The sequence below is a fragment of the Lissotriton vulgaris genome, chromosome 3_1 (genome assembly GCF_964263255.1).
Source record: "Lissotriton vulgaris chromosome 3_1, aLisVul1.2, whole genome shotgun sequence".
Classification (NCBI taxonomy): Eukaryota; Metazoa; Chordata; class Amphibia; order Caudata; family Salamandridae; genus Lissotriton; species Lissotriton vulgaris.
In genome coordinates, this window is record NC_141689.1 from 903,415,114 (window position 1) to 903,431,413 (window position 16,300).

Sequence of the window (16,300 nt, forward strand, 5' to 3'; positions counted from 1 at the left end):
GTATTAGTGGATATAGTATCATTGGTTCCTTTCAGGGATTTTAACATAACTTTCATGAAGGAAAAAATAGTTTTAGAGAGGTTGGAGCTCAAAAAAATCGAGTTAGCATAGAACAAGGCCAATGTTTAACAATGAGGTTTAATGTAACCAATGGATATACATGTTTATTTCAGGTTTAATATAAGTTATTGACATTAAAATACATTTACAAAGTAGTATACGTTTCAAAAAACAGAATGACCCAAATGCGCTTATAAGTGGAATCATATGCCATTTGTCTCCAAGCCATGCAGTTTTTGTCATCAACATTTCCCCCATTTTCCACAAGAGCAGTTCAAACATGAATGGGGAATATCCCTGTATATTCCCCCTTCCACCCTTCTACTCGACATCCCAGCATATGGTGGATCGTCTGCAACGTAACGCTCCTTTTTTGTCCCTGCAAAAAGCTTACTTAAATGGCCTTTCTACGTTGAAGTTGCTCCCCAGGTACTGCTGCAAACTCGTGAGCAGAGTCGGAACCTACAGAATCTGGCTGAAGCTGTTGCCTATTCGTGAAATGTCTCTTTCTTGCTCGCTCCATTGCAGCGGTGATCCCTGGGCAGGAAAGGGAGAGCTCCCCACCACCCACCAACCCTGCTGCCAAGACCCCAGAGCCGCTGCTGGCGTGTGGGTCCGTTCTGCCCGGGGTTTCAGAGATTGACCGCTATTGTCGAGTCTGGGATGTTGCTGTTACCGAAGCAGCTGGGCGACTCTCATCCCTGCCACTTACAGCACCCGGCTTGTTGCTGCGGTGATCCCTGGGCAAGAAAAGGAGAGCCTTCAGTGACGTTTACAGAGAAAGCAGCAATATAAGGAGTGTTTTCTTGAGTGCCCACTACTGTTATGCCATTTGACTTCTCTTCTCATCACTAAAGTATTCCATTTCCGCTGCAGCCTGCTTTATGTTCTTAATGCTTAGGCTCGCAATAGTTTTAAACTGTCTGACCCTAAGATGGCATCCACTCAAGCAGCAATGTAACAGAGTCCTTCTGTGAGTGCCCACTACTGAAGTGCCTTTTGACTTCTCATCACCAAGGTTCTCCATCTGAAACTGCAGCCTACCATGTTCTTAATGCTCAGCCTGCACTAGTTTCTCAAGCTGCCTGACCCTAAGATGTTATCCACTCAAGTAACACTAGGAGTGCCTTCACCTTCCACTGTGGGGCTGCACGCTGGAATGCTCTAATCCTAACAACTATTTCTTATATTTGTGCCTAATATTCTTTAGCTATAAACACAATTGGTTTCTTTGTAATTTTCTATATTTAAAAAGGTGATTGAAATGTACAAGAAACACACAGAAGGACTGATAAAGAATATTGTTATAAAAAATTAGCAAAATATTTACTGTTTGTTATTCAATTATTCATACAATGGGTCAACAATTACCACGCTTAATCAAAATAAACAGAAAGGCTGTCCGGTAATTCAATTGATAAAAACGGCTCATGTGAGAGTGAACGTTTTGACATAGTAGGTATAGTGCATGGGTGACAAAATCTGTGTATTTAAACACAAAGGTGACATAATACTGTACATATATTTTCAACATAAACAGGCCCAGTTTCAAATTCAAACACAATCGCCCTTAATGATTCTATAGATTCTGTGCTAGAAGGGCATTCTCAGGCATGGGTGGACAAAAAAACTTCTATGTTTCGACCCAAGCAAAACAGCCTAAATTGAGGTCAAAAGCGGGTCTTCATCAGGACAGGAGTAGTATAGGACAGCCAGATATTAGAAGGTAGGCAGACTCCCGATTGGCGAGTTGGGCCTAAAGGTGGAAGGCACCAGTGGGATCATCAATCTGGACATCAATGATGGAATGGGACCGATAACTGAATGTCGAGGAGATTCACGACACTCAAAGCCAGAAAAGGTGGTTCAGGTGCGAAGTTGAATGACAATTTATGTCGAACTTGTAGTCTGTGTAAATCTAACAGATTCACGCAAAAAAAATAGCAATAAATGTCAGACGCGGCGGGTCTGTTTGATTGAGGCATCATTCAGTCTCTTTTGACATCATGCCGATGGCCGGATCCGGCCTCTCACATGATGAAGAAATTGCTGTCTACCAGACAGAACCAAATGTTGTTTATAGTATACATGTCCAGGTTCTGGGGGATACTGGGTTACCCCATTGTTTTGCATAATATTCTTTAGCAGCGATTCATTTTGCTCCTGCTTTCTACTAGGAATCAAAATGGCCGAGCCAGCTGGTCCGTTCTATTGAAGCGAAATAGAAAGATGTTTTCACCCCTGAAGCAGAAAGAAATAAAGGAATTTCTACCACCACCCCTATATCAGACATGGGTGGACGAAAACCCGTCGACGTTTCGACCCTAGCAAAACAGCCTAAGTTGAGGAGGTCAAAAGCGGCGCCCGGATCCGGCCGCCGGAATTATGCCAAAAGAGACTGACACTTATTGCTACATTTTTCAACACGCCAATCAGGAGTCTGCCTTCCTTCTAAATTCCGGCTGTCCTATACTACTCCTGTCCTGATGATTTGCTAGGGTCGAAACGTCAACGTTTTTGTTTGCCCACCCATGTTTAAGAATGCCCTTCTAGCACAGAATCTATAGAATCATAAAGCTAAGGTTGATTGTGTTTGAATTTGAAACTGGACCTGTTTATGTTGTAAATATATGTACAATATTATGTGAGAACGTGCCCTCTTTCTTGCATGATATGCCCCCACTTTTTGCTGAATTGCTGATGTGCTTTGACTGAGTGTGCCCCAATCAGGTACCCAGGGCCTGTGTTCCTTCCCGAAAACTGCATTAAAGCCTAAACCCAATTGGCATCTCCGGCCACATGCCAGCCCAAGGTAAATGGTATCCTAGGTACCCAGAGCACTGTGACCAGGGAAAGCCTCTAAGGGTTGCAGCACTTATTGTGCCACCCTCAGAGGCCCTGTGCCCGGACACACACACACACTGCCTTGGCAGGCTGCGTGTCTTGGTGCAGAACAAAACAAAGAGTCGACATGGCACACATCCCTGTGTGCCATGCCCACAAAACACTGCCCTGCATATATCAGTCACCCCTCTAGCTGGGTGCCCTATGCCAGTGGTGAGGGTACAGGTGCATGAGCCCTGTACCCCTACAGTATCCAGGTCCATTCCTGAGCACTGTAAGGGCAGTGCTGCCATTAAGAGTATATGGTGCTGAGAGGTTGTCATTACGAACTCCACAGCACCATAATGGCTACACTGAAGACTGAGAAGAGTGGTATCAAACTTCTCAGCACATTATCCCACACTATTGCCAGTGTGGGATTTATTGTAAAATGCATGACAGAGGGCATCTTAGAGATGCCCCCTGGCACTCAACCAACTCCCAGTGACCTGACTGAGTGGCTGCCGAGGCTGCAACCCCAGACATGTTTCTGGACACCTGGGTCGAGAGCTTGCCAATCTCAGGGGCCTGAAATAATGCACATCCTGGAACGAGGTGCCAACGCCTTTACCTACCTGTAACGCCCCCAAATGTAGTATTTAGGGGCACCCTGAACCTTCCTTACTCAGATCCAGCAACGACAAGAAAAGAAGAAAGACGAGAAGCTGTGCAGAGCTAACAAGAGGACGACGCCCACTGACTTGGCCCCAGCCCTACAGGCCTGTCTCCCCTCGACCCTGCTCCTGCGAAATCCCGTCGTGTCCAATAACCAGCAACTTCACAAACCCCAGAGGACCTGCCTGCATTCACTTCCCAAGCTGTTTCTCCTGTGAACACCGGACGTGTTTGAACTGCAGCTTCTGGTGCCAACGAGAAACTGCAAATCCAGCACACTCTGCACCCGCCGAGCCCGGCCGTGTTCGAGTGAACAAACACCACGAGGAGGTCCCCCAGTGATCATGACCCAAGATCCGGTGACCCCTGACCTGCCTCAAACCTCCAGAAACACCTGCAGCCTCAATCCAGAGGGCCCCCCTACTGCGACCAGAGTGGGTAAAAAAATCTGACGTCCAAAGGCACTCCTACACCCGACGCCCAATGGCCTTGTGCGCTCAACCCAGTGGTGCCTAGCTATCCCTCTACATCCCAACTTACCCCTCGAAGTGGTGGTCACTCCTGGAAGATCCTCGTCCCCGAGCCTCCAGTGTTTCTTTGTCCCGGAGACTTCCCATTGAAATCTACAGGGCACCCGACCCCAAAACAGCAACCTGCACCCGGCTGCCCTAGCGCTGCTGAGGGTGCCCCTTTGGTGCTAACTTGGCCCCAACATGGCCTGAGCTTAACCCTAGGAGCTTTGCTCCCACAACACTGTGGCCTGCTTGCCAGCCGCCACAAACCGGAGTTCCCCTCTACCCCATTCGATAACATTGGGCCTCAACACTCTGCACCCGGCCGCCCAAGTGCTGCTGAGGGTGCAACAACAGTGCATCACTGACCCGGGGAGAGCCCCGAGTCCAAGCCCAGAAACCTAACTCAAAAGACAGATAACTTACCTTGAAACCGATCTCATTTTTACCTCATAGGATAACATTGAGACTTTTTCTCCCAAAAAGTTTCTAAGTGCCGACTTTTGAAAACTGCAAATATTCCTTAAAAATCAGCCGAATACCTAAACCGCATTTTCTCAACTGTTTTCAGGAAATGTCCCAGTGATGAATCCAGGATCCAGCACTGAGTAAGCAATAGGATAACATTGGTGAAACTATGTGAAAAAGTTTCAGTCAACTTTTGAAATACAATAATATTCCTTAAAAATTGTACCTTTAACCAAAATGCATTTACCGTTTTCAGGAAATATGCCCAGGACTGAAACCAGGATCCAGTACTGTGTTAGCAAAAGTAATCTGAAAAGTAATGAACTGTATTTTACTTAAAAAGCCCATTCAATTGAAAGTACTATACATGCAATATGTTGCAGACTGCTTTCTTAAAACTGTTACCAAAACCAGTACAAGATACACTGCTATTTTGAATTGTGTTCATACAAGTAATTTACTACTGAAAAGTGTGTTTATGCTTACCTGCACCAGGCTTGCTTGGTTCTAGAAATAAAACAAAAGTATATGTTTTTATACAAAACAATTGGCCTAGAGTTCAGTTCTTGAGTGTGTGAGACCATTTGCTGACTGAGTGTGTAAATTAAATGATTTACACTGTCCTCTGATACTGCCTTACTGCTCGACCAAGCTACCACTTTAGAGAGTAAGGTTCTATCTAACTTTAGCCTCTGCCAAATCTCTGGAGACCCTTGGACTCTATACACACACTGTACCTCACTTTGGTGCCGTATATATAGAGCCAGTTTCTTACATATGTCACCTTTGTGTTTAAATACACAGATTATGTCACCTTTGCACCATACCCAATTTGTCACTATGTTCACTCTCACATGTGCCGTTTTTATCAATTGAATTACCGGACAGCCTTTCTGTTTATTTTGATTAAGCATGGTAATTGTTGACCCATTGTATGAATAATTGAATAACAAACAGTAATTATTTTGCTCATTTTTGATAACAATATCCTTTATCAGTCCTTCTGTGTGTTTCTTGTACATTTCAATCACCTTTTTAAATATAGAGAATTACAAAGAAATTGCTGTCTACCCGACAGAACCAATTGTTGTTTACAGTATACATGCCCAGGTTCTGAAGGATACTGGGTTACCCCATTCCCTTGCAAAATATTCTTTAGCAGCATTTCATTTTTCTCCTGCTTTCTACTAGGAATCAAAATGGCCGAGCCAGCTAGTCCGATCTATTGAAGCGAAATAGAAAGATGTTTTCACTCCTGAAGCAGAAACAAACAAAGGACTTTCTATCACCACCCCTAGATCAGAAACAAAAGAGGTCCTCACTAAGAATCAAAATGGCCGAACCAGCTAATCTGATCTATTGAAGCGAATTAGAAAGAGGTCTTCACCACTGAAGCAGAAATAAATAAATGACTTTCTACCAATACCCCTGGATTTGAAACAAAAGAGGTCCTCACTAAGAATCAAAATGGCCGAACCAGCTAGTCCGATCTATTGAAGCAAAATTAGGTCAAATTGGCTGCCTCTGGGGACATCTGACACACCAATTTTCTAATAATGGACACCATGAGTGGGCCCCTTTCCAAAGCACTCCTTCTCCCTTTGTTGGGGAGGGATCCAGCATTTATGCCCTGGAGTCTCAGAGACTACTCTGAGAGAGTCCACAGAAACAAGGGAGTCTCACACAGCGGAGGCCTGGGTTATTACCTCATTACCGCAGGGAGCACAGCACCGTACACCTTGACCGGTGCGCTCGTTGGAAGATTCTGGATTATGCTCCCGTAGACGGAAACTTCATCCTTTCTGTATGTACTATGTACTGCGGTGCCCGAGCATCCTTTGGGAGATTACCAGTGAAGCTATCCCACGCAGGTATAGAGGAGTTTGGTTCTAGTTCACCGTGGCCGTCACCTACCCAGCCGGACGTCGGACACTGTTTTTCCTTGTCTCCCGTAGCGCCTCCTGTACCCTCCCCCTTCGCTTCCCTCCATTATTCATCTCTACCTCCCCTATTCCTTCCCTCTCTCCCCTTGCCTATTTTTTCCTTATGTTTACGCTATGCTTTTGTACTCATGTAATTCCTGTAACTAAGCTCCAGTAACTGATGTAACTTTGTAACCATGTTCCTCATGTAATGTGCTCGGATACCTCCAGGTCTAGCCGGCGCTATATAAAACTCAATAAATAAATAAAGTAAATAAATAAATGGAAAAATATCCTAGTTTGCAAATGTTTTCCACATAATTATGGCTCTGCCATTTTTGCCACATAATACATCATCTGCTGCATAACCTGTCGATTTTAACAAAAAAATTGTTTGTTGCTCAAACTGATCAAAAGTTACTAAAAATTTGACTTGTGTTGCTGTGAAGAGGAGGGCCCTTTCCAAAGCATGATTAGTCACCCTTCTCACTGCTGCATTTGTTTGTTACACTGATATTATTGAGGCGAAAGCTTTGCAGGGTCTGTTAGTATGTGTAAAAATGTCAAAATAATAAAGTGTCAGACAATGTACCGCAATACACTGCAGCCTTTTTTTCTGCAAAATGTAGTCAACACTGCAACATCATTTTATCCTCCATTGCTGCATAATTCCAGTGGCCCCTAAGTGGACAGTACTTGTTAAAAGTACTTGTGCATGAAGCAGAGAGACCGTGAAGTTTGCGTAGTTTAGTGTACGCACAAATCCTGCATTGCCAATGACTAGGGGGTTGCACTACTACTGCTCAAACAAGGCCAATGGAGGCACCAATGGGAGAAACAGACTGGCCTCAAGGGTCATGTGATCTCAGTGACAGAGTCACTGTTGCTCTAGGGTGTGCTGCTTCGTAGGCCTGTCCGCAAGACTGTAGGTGAACTTCCCTATGGATTGTGGTGGGCAGGCTTTCATGGTCAACCCACATTGGCCACTGCTATGGTCCACCTACTCCTGCTAAGAGACCAGGCCATCTACGGTCTAGCAGGGCCTTCTAAGGTCTACCAGGGGAAGGTGTTCCCTCAGGAGAGTGGTTTGGTGGACTGGTCATAAAGGCTAAACCTGGTTCTCCTGTTCCAAATTCGGCAGCTCTGGCCATAGTGCCACATATTCACCCACCCTGAACATCTTTCTGGCCCCATGACTACAGCTCTCCCTGCCTTCAGCTACAACCCAATTGTGCCCCGTTATAAACATCTGGGTGTCACTGAATTCAAATTATGCACTAGAGAAGAGTAATATGCTGCTTCAAAAAAGTAACAACATTCTGGAAAAAACAAACATTCATAGGGATTGCAGATTAAATGAAGCATGTGAAATGTGAGCAGGAACGACATGGTTATCTTAACGCTCTTACACTCATTATTCAAAAATCATGACTGTTTTTGCCTGAAAAGTTAAGGACATGAATATATGAAAGGACACGCTTCAATGTACATTGCTCATAGTCTTACAAAAGGTAAGCAGCATGGTTTAAAAAGACCACATCCCTGAAACAGGCCGAGCGGTGGTACATATGGCATAGATTGAAAGAAGGAAAACAGCTGATAAGAATCACATTAAACATTTTCCAAAGTTTTTTTTTAAAAGCGCAGGTTTCTTCTGTTTCCTAACTAACTTGATGTTTGTTTTTTTAGAGCGCCGAGTTCAGCTCATGGGAGTCCAGGCTGCTCTTGAAGGCTCCAGTGCTGAGAAATTAGCATAATGGTAAAGTAGAGGTTGGGGACCTCTGGCGCATGCGAATACATCGCTTGCCATTACAACGCATTCTTTACAATGGCTGTGTAGTTACAGCGTGAACCAGTACTTCGCAAGTCATTACAACAACTTGCTGCAGGGGGCGCGTAGAACTTAGGAATAGTATTATATACTATTACTACTCCAGTTTGTGCAACAGCAGGGAAGGTGTTGGGTTGAAAATCCAACACCAGCATGCCCTATACAGCAAGTTGAAATGACTTGCGATGTAATGGTATGCGTTGTAACAACGCAGTTTGGGTAATTACCACGTTGTAAAGGTACAGCGTTGTAAACGTACTGCGTTTTGGAGAAAGTGTTGTAAATGCCAGGAAAGCTTGACTCCAGTGGCACAGAGAGCACAGGCCCACGTCTGGGCATACCCGTCCCACTCTGGGTGACAAATGTTAAAAGAACAATTGATGGACAGAATGCAGAACGATGTCATACATTCACCCCAGTACAGAGATCTGGGCCTAAATCCATTGTTTTTTTGCTCACAATGCCACTCCAGTTTGGACCCAGCCCTATGCAAATCAGTCTTGACCCTGCGTCCAATGGGAACAGTACAGTTCAAATTGCCAGGCCAGGTCCTCTCTGGACTGGAAACAAGCATTCTAGGACCGGTTTCGGGCTGTCAGCACTCATCAGCAAGGATATCGTGACTCCAGTGGCACGGAGAGCACGGGGCCGACGTTTGGGCATACCCGTCGAACTAGAGGTTAACAAATGCAAAAAGAACAATTGATGGACAGAATTTAGAACGATGTCATACATTCACCCCAGTGCAGTGGGCAAACGAACAATGGATTTAACCCAGATCTCTTGACTGGGGGAGAATGTTTGAATCATTCAGTATTCCGTCCATCATTTGCTGCAGTTACACTTTTTGCCCTACGTGGGATGGGTATGCCCAGACGTGGGTCCCTTGCTCACTGTGCCACTGGATTCAAGCTAGCCTGGCTGATGAAGGGTGACATACCCTGAAACCGGTCCCAGGATGCTTGATTCTGGTCCAGAGAGGACCTGGTTTGGCAGTTCGGCTGGACTGTTTCCATAAGGCACAGGGTCAAGACTGATTTGCATATGGCTGGGTCCAAACTGGGGTGGTGCAGTGGGCAAAAGAACAATGGATTTAACCCAGATCTCTTGCCTGGGGGAGAATGTTCTAATCATTCCGCATTCCTTCCATCATTTGTTGCAGTTAAATTAAATTATTGTCAGTGCTCACGGGTTGCGCCTATATAGGTCTGCACATGCCACAACTGGCGTGGATCAACGTCGACATGAAGCTGCTGGTGTAGCTTCCGGGGCATAGCTGCAGGAAGTTGTTTGGAGTGTTACACCCCTCTGAAAATTTATTTTGTAGTAAATAGTTGGGTACATGCACTCTTAGCCGGGTATGGTGAGGTGTCTGTTGTATTTCACCTTCATTTTTACATAAACACAGACAAAAACACACACACACATTCACTGTCTGATCTCTAATTCAACTATCTTCAAATAAATGTTGGTTTGTTCGAAAACTATTGTGTTTTAAACTGCTAAAAATACACACTGCCTCTTAAAGATCCCTTATGCCCTGCCTCTCATATAACGTATTTTAACAATATATGCCATTGTGATTGTTGGGAAATCTGAAGGTCACCTCCCCCCCCCCCCACTCCCCTCCCCCTGAAATCTTACTGACTAAGCTATGTCCCTGACAGAGGCACTGCTGAACATTTTCTGGAACCAGTCTGGCATCTGAGGAAGTATTCAAAATATGAAGAATCTGCTATTAGAAATCTCTATCAGAAATCTCTATCAGAATGATGGACTGGGCACTTATCAGGTTGAGTACCCAAGCAACCTTTACAGTTGATAGGAGGGTCTCTGGATTATTCAGAGTGATACTTCACTATAAACAGGCCTGGCACTATTTACTTTTTTTTTTTATCTAACACGTATTTCAACTATAGCTGTCAAGTTCCCCATGTTCATGCGATGTGCTGCGCCAGTCCAGGTATTTCTATCAGAATTGTGGGTCAATTAGTCCTGTTAATTAATGTAATAAACAAGACCACAAGTTCCAGAATTCAAAGAAAAAACCTGGACCTGGACATGGACCTGGGAAACTTAGCAGGGCTGCTTTAAAGTTTATCATGCCAGTGAGGTCGCTTCTCAGGTTAGTTGATACTGATTTTTGGAGCTCAAAGGTTGTGTGAAATTTGTACTAGTAAAGTCATCAAATAGGCTAACTAGTCCTCAGTCTTAAGATTTTACAAAACTTGAGAAATATGCTCCATGCTTGGTGATCCCAGTGCTTCATAAGTTTGCAGTGTTTACTTGGCCCTGCAGAGGGTGTGACTTAATGGCAAGGGAGGGTGACTTTGAAGCTTATTCTGTGGGCTTTATGATTTGCATGGTACATGTTCTTTGCAGCTGGCACATTAACCCTCTGCGCTACCTTTCCATGAGTCAAAACTTCCACTAGACTCTTATCTCTCACTCTCTCTAGGAAGAACATTAATCACCAAAGTTATCATGACATTTTTATTGTTTCCGAAAATTGCTAGAGGCCAGGAAATAGGCAGCAAGTGCTTTGAAAACCATAATATACTTGCAAACACAACACCCCCAGCCAAAGTCAGCACCTGGTGTGGTCACACTGGTCACACACCCCTAGTGCCGGCCATTCTCAAGGGTCCTGTGACCTCAGTGACAGAGAAACTGTTGCTCTAGGGTGTGCTGCTTCAAAGGCCTGCCCGTAAGACTGGAGGTGAACTACAATATGGATTGTGGTGGACAGTCTTCAAGATTAACCTACATTTGCCGCCGCTGGGGTCCACTGGCTGGTGCTAAGACACCAGGGCTTCGAAGGTCCTGCAGGGCCATCTATGGTCTAGCATGGGAATATGATCCCTTAGGAGGGTGGTCTGGGGGGACTGGTCCTGAAGGCTGAACCTGGTTCCCAGTTCCAAATTAGGCAACTCTCACCATAGTGCCACATCCTCTCCCCCTCTGAACACCATACTGTCCCACTAGGAGAAATTCGCTATGCCTTCAACTACAACCCAATGGTGCCCCGTTATAAACACCTGGATGCGACTCAATTCAAATTACGCACTAGACACGAGCAATACGCAGTCTTAAAAAAAGTACCAACATCCTAGAAAGGCAAACACTCATAGGGAATGCAAGATTAATTAAAACATGTGAAATGGAAGCAGTAACAACACATAACGCTTTTACACTCACTATTGAGAAATTAGTGAGTGCTTTTGCTTGAAAAGTTAAGGACATGACTACAGGGCCCGGACGGGACGCATTTTAATGTCCATTGGTTATATCCTTACAAAACGTAAGCAGTGTGGTTTAAAAAGACCACATCTGTGAACACAGCCGCAGTACACGTTTTGCTTATATCCTTACAAACGTAAGCAGTATGGTTTAAAAAAACCACATCCACAGTACACATTTTGTTTACCAATCCACCCATCAATCAGACATTGCAGTACCTCCAGGATTGGTGCACTTCCCCACTTGGGGAAAACAATGCTGCTCAAAGAAAGACATGAAAACAAAAGTTGCGCTTTACTGGCAAGCTCTGTAAAGTGATGCTAATGTGTTTGGGTGTCAATAAAATCGATGTGGTCACTTTGCGACCACTGTGTCTTGCTTTATTTTGTTTTTTATTTATTTTTCATATGTTGAACCTTTTATTCCTGAGGCTGCACTTTGGAAAAGAATAATGTCAGAAAAAGACTACGAAAGTGTTTTTAGGTCTCACCTACTGACGCAGCACATGCGCTGAGAGCTTTGGCGAGATCTATTGTTGTCGATTTAGCTTCGGAAGGGGGACAGGAGATGTGCACGTGTACGGCTCGAGGCGTTTTCAGGACAATGCGCACATCGTCCATTTCTTGCTCCCCCTTCCTTCTTCTCTTCCTTTCTTTCTCCTTGCCGCTCATCTTGATCAATAATCTTTTTTTCATTCTCTTCAGCCTCCATTCTCTTTCTTTTCAGTCATTTAACTTGTCTTTTCTCCCTCGTTTTTCATGTCTGTCTTCTTTCCTTTCCACTCCCCATTCTCGCACCTTTCCTCCTTTCATCTTCGCTTCATAATGCCGATTGAAACCGTGGCCCAGGCCTCCTGCAATCAGGGCCTCTCAGGGGTAATTTAGATTGATGTGACCTTACAATTATTGGCCTCTCTCTAGGTGTATCTGCACATTCGACCATGGGCTTAAAGTGAGTGACAAGTTATTATGACACTATGCCATATCAGTCTTCGGACACCCTCCGATGTCACCTGTATTGGCTAAGGGGGAATGAAGAGTCTATGCCCATTCAGTGATTGGTGTCATTTTGAAGGGACCCACCCCCATGCCGTGTCGCCATAGAAGTTCATTTACTGTGCCCCTGAAGTGAAAATACATTTAGTGAGCTGGGAGTTGAGTCTCTGTTTACATGCAGTGACCCACACATCTAGTGAACACAGAGATTAGTTTCCGTAGACACACAGTGACTAGCATAACTAGTGGGGTGAGAGTTCAGTCTTCATAGACAAGCAGTGACCTGCATATCTAGTGAGGTGAGCGATCAGTCTCTGTAGACACGCAGTGACTGGCATAAATAGTGTGTGTGAGAAAGTGGCTCTACATACACTGGACCAGAATAAGGTACAGTGTGTGTAGAGTCCACAAACCCCAAAGGTATAACAGAGGTTAAAGCCCGGTGTGACCTTACTCTCTAAAGTGGTAGCTTGGTCGAGCAGTAAGGCAGTACCAGAGGACAGTGTAAAGCATTTGTTGTACACACTCAGTCACCAAAAGGTTTCACACACTCAAATACTGAACTCCAAGCCAATTGTTTTTATATCAAAAGATATAGTTGTTTTATTTCTGGAACCAACAGGCATCAAAAATATACTGCTATCAATATGAGAGGCCTCAGATGAGTACTTTGCAGCAAGGCAATAAACTTTGGAAAGACAACAGGTACAGGGGTTGCAGTAGGCAACACGATTCTACACACAATTTAGCATTACGCTCAAAGGATTTCCTTATATAGACACAGGTGATTACTTTGTAGATTACTTTGGTAATCCCAGGACTGGTTACTAGGTTCAGTCCTGGGGTCTAAGCTGAAACCAGTTTAGCAAAAACGTTTTAGGTATTGTAGTGATTTTTCAGGAATAAAAAGCTATTTTAAAAGTTCACACTTGGAAACTTTTCAACAGAAATCTGGCAATGTTATCCAATGGGAGTTCAGGTTGCAGGTAAAGTACGATCTTGTTACTTTTGTAATCCAGTACTGGTCTCCTGGGGCCAGCACTGAGGTCTCAACTCAAAACAGGTAAGTAATTACGTTTCAGTATTTCGTATGATTTTTAAAGTCTATTTCTAGTTTTCAAAAGTAGACACTTAGAAGAAATTTCATAGAAAAGCAGACAATGGATTCCTATGGAGAAAAGACAAGTTACTATTAAACCCGCTAGGGATTACTATTGCGTTTCAGCACTGGGCTACAAGGTACAGTACTGGCTCCTCTCCTGATCACAGGTGAGTATTTCGGAATTCGGATGATTTTATAGGAATATTTCAAGTTTTCAAAAGTAGACACTTAGAAGATTTTTCGAGTCAAACCAGTCAATGTTGTTCAATGGCAGGTAAGTGAGTTACCGGTTTCCTGGTGAGTCCTCAACTGGTGAAGTTGTGGTTCTGGACATAGACTCAGGGGTCCCCCAGGGTCAGGTAGGTACAGTTGGTTCACCCTCAGCAGCGCAGGGGCGGCCTGGTGCAGAAGTAGTTCGGCCCAATGTTATCCAATGGGGGACGGGGGCCTCCGGTTGGTGGTGGCTGGCTAACAGGCCACGCGGCTGTGGGAGCTGGGCTCCTGGTCACTTGCTCAGGGCAAAGGGGGGAGCAGGATAGGACAAAGGTGGCACAGCCAGCTGTGCTCGGGCGGCTGGGTGCAGGGTGCTTTTTTTCAGTCGGGCGCTCAATGTTATCCAATGGAAAAGATCAAAAGGGAACAAAGGCTGCAGGCTCCGGCGGAGACTCTCCAGGGGCGACCAGCACGTTGAGAGGTAAGTTGGGATCTTGGAGCACAGGTATGTACCGCAAAGGGAGGCACAGGGGCTGTAGGGCGCCGGGTGCTGGGGTGTCTTTGGGTGTAGGAAAAGCTTACCCTCAGCTGGTCGCGGTTGGGGGGGCCCTGGTTCTGAGTCTGCAGGCGTTGTCTGGTTCGTCGAGGAGGGTCTTTGGGAACTGGACTTCGGGTCCCAGTTGCCGGGGGGACGTCCTCGTGGTCTTGGATCACTCGGGCACGGGCCGGGCTCGGCGGGTGCAGAGTGGGCTGGTCCGGTGCTTTCTGGCTGGCACCAGGAGGGTTGTTGCAGCAGAGCCTCTGCTGATGGGAGTCACAGTCTTTAAGAGGGTCAAGCCAGGCAGGTCCTCCGGGTGTCCCAAGGTTGCTGTCCGCAGGAGTCGCCGGGATTGACGCAGGAGCAGGTTGTAGGATCGACAGGCCTGTAGGGCTGGGGCCAAGTCAGTTGTTGTCGTCCTGTTGTTAGCAGCTGCGTGGCAGGTCTTCTTCTTCTTGATCTTCTTTCTTCTTGTGGTATTGGGAATGGAGGAAGGAAGGTTCAGGGAGCTCCTAAATACTGAATTTAGGGGCGTTACAGGTAGGGCAAGGGCAGGGACCAATAGGTCCATGTCCTGGGGTGGGAACACCCCCTAGCCTGCTCCTCTCCTGTGGGAGGGGGGCAGAAGCCTAGCTGTAATTGGGCAGGGCTCCCCATCTTCAAGATGGCCAGAGCCCGGGGTCGTGCTTCACCTCGTCTCCCCCACCTCAGGGGTGGGGTTGGCAAAGGCTGGCACACCTCCCTTCTTGACGTAGTTTTTCCCGCCAGTCTTCCCGCCAGAGTGGGGGTCAGAACTGGTGGGGGCCAGTTGCTGGGTACAGCAAATGGTCTGAAGAAGCTCACAGAGGCGGTATGCCTTTGAAGCTTCCCCCTGCCCATCCTGGGGGAGGAGACCTAGCACCTCGCCCAGGATGTGCATTGTTGCAGGCCCAGGAGAGCGGGGGGCTCTCCACCCAGTGGTCCAGCAACATGTCGGCTGTGTGGCAGCCTCTGCAGCCACTCGGCCCAGAAGTGGATTGTAGGTTAGGTTTTCAGGGGGCATCTCTAAGATGCCCTCTGGTGCATTTTACATTAAATCCCACACTGGCATCAGTGCGGGTTTAATGTGCTGAGATGTTTGGTACCAAACTTGTCAGTCTTCAGTGTAGCCATTATGGTGCTATGGAGTTCGTAATGAGAACCTCCCAGCGCCATATACTCTTAATGGCATCACTGCACTTACAGTGCCCAGGAATGGCCCTGGGTACTGTAGGGGCACAGGGCTCGTGCACCTGTGCCCACACCTCTGGCATAGGGTACCCAGCTAGAGGGGTGACTGAAGTATGCCAGGGCAGTGGTTTCTGGGGTCAGGGCACACAGGGATGTGTGCCATGCCAACTCTTGGTTTAGTTCTGTACTTAGACACTCAGCCTGCAAAGGCAGTGTGTGGGTGTCAGGGTACAGGGCCCCTGAGGGTGGCACAATAAGTGCTGCAGTCCTCAGGGGTCTTCTCTGGTCACCATGCCCTGGGTACCTAGGGTACCATTTACTAGGGGCTGATAGGTGGCCAAAGATGCCAATTGGGATTTAGTTTCAACGGTTTTAGGGAAGGAACACAGGCCCTGGGTACCTTGTTGGCTGGAACCCAGGGCACACTCAGTCAAAGCACATCAGCAGTTCACAAAAAAGTGGGGGCATACCAAGGCAGGAAAAATGGCACTTTCTCACAGTGGATGAGAGTTCAGTCTCCATTGACGCGAAACTGGAATATCTATTGAGATTGGCCTACTTAAGTGAGCTGAGAAATCAGTCTCCATAGAAACGAGGTGAACGGTATATCTATCTAGCGAGCTGTGAGATCAGCCACTATAGACGTGCAGTGACCAGCATATCTAAGTAACCTGAGAGATCAGTCTTCATAGAAACACAGTGACCGGCATAA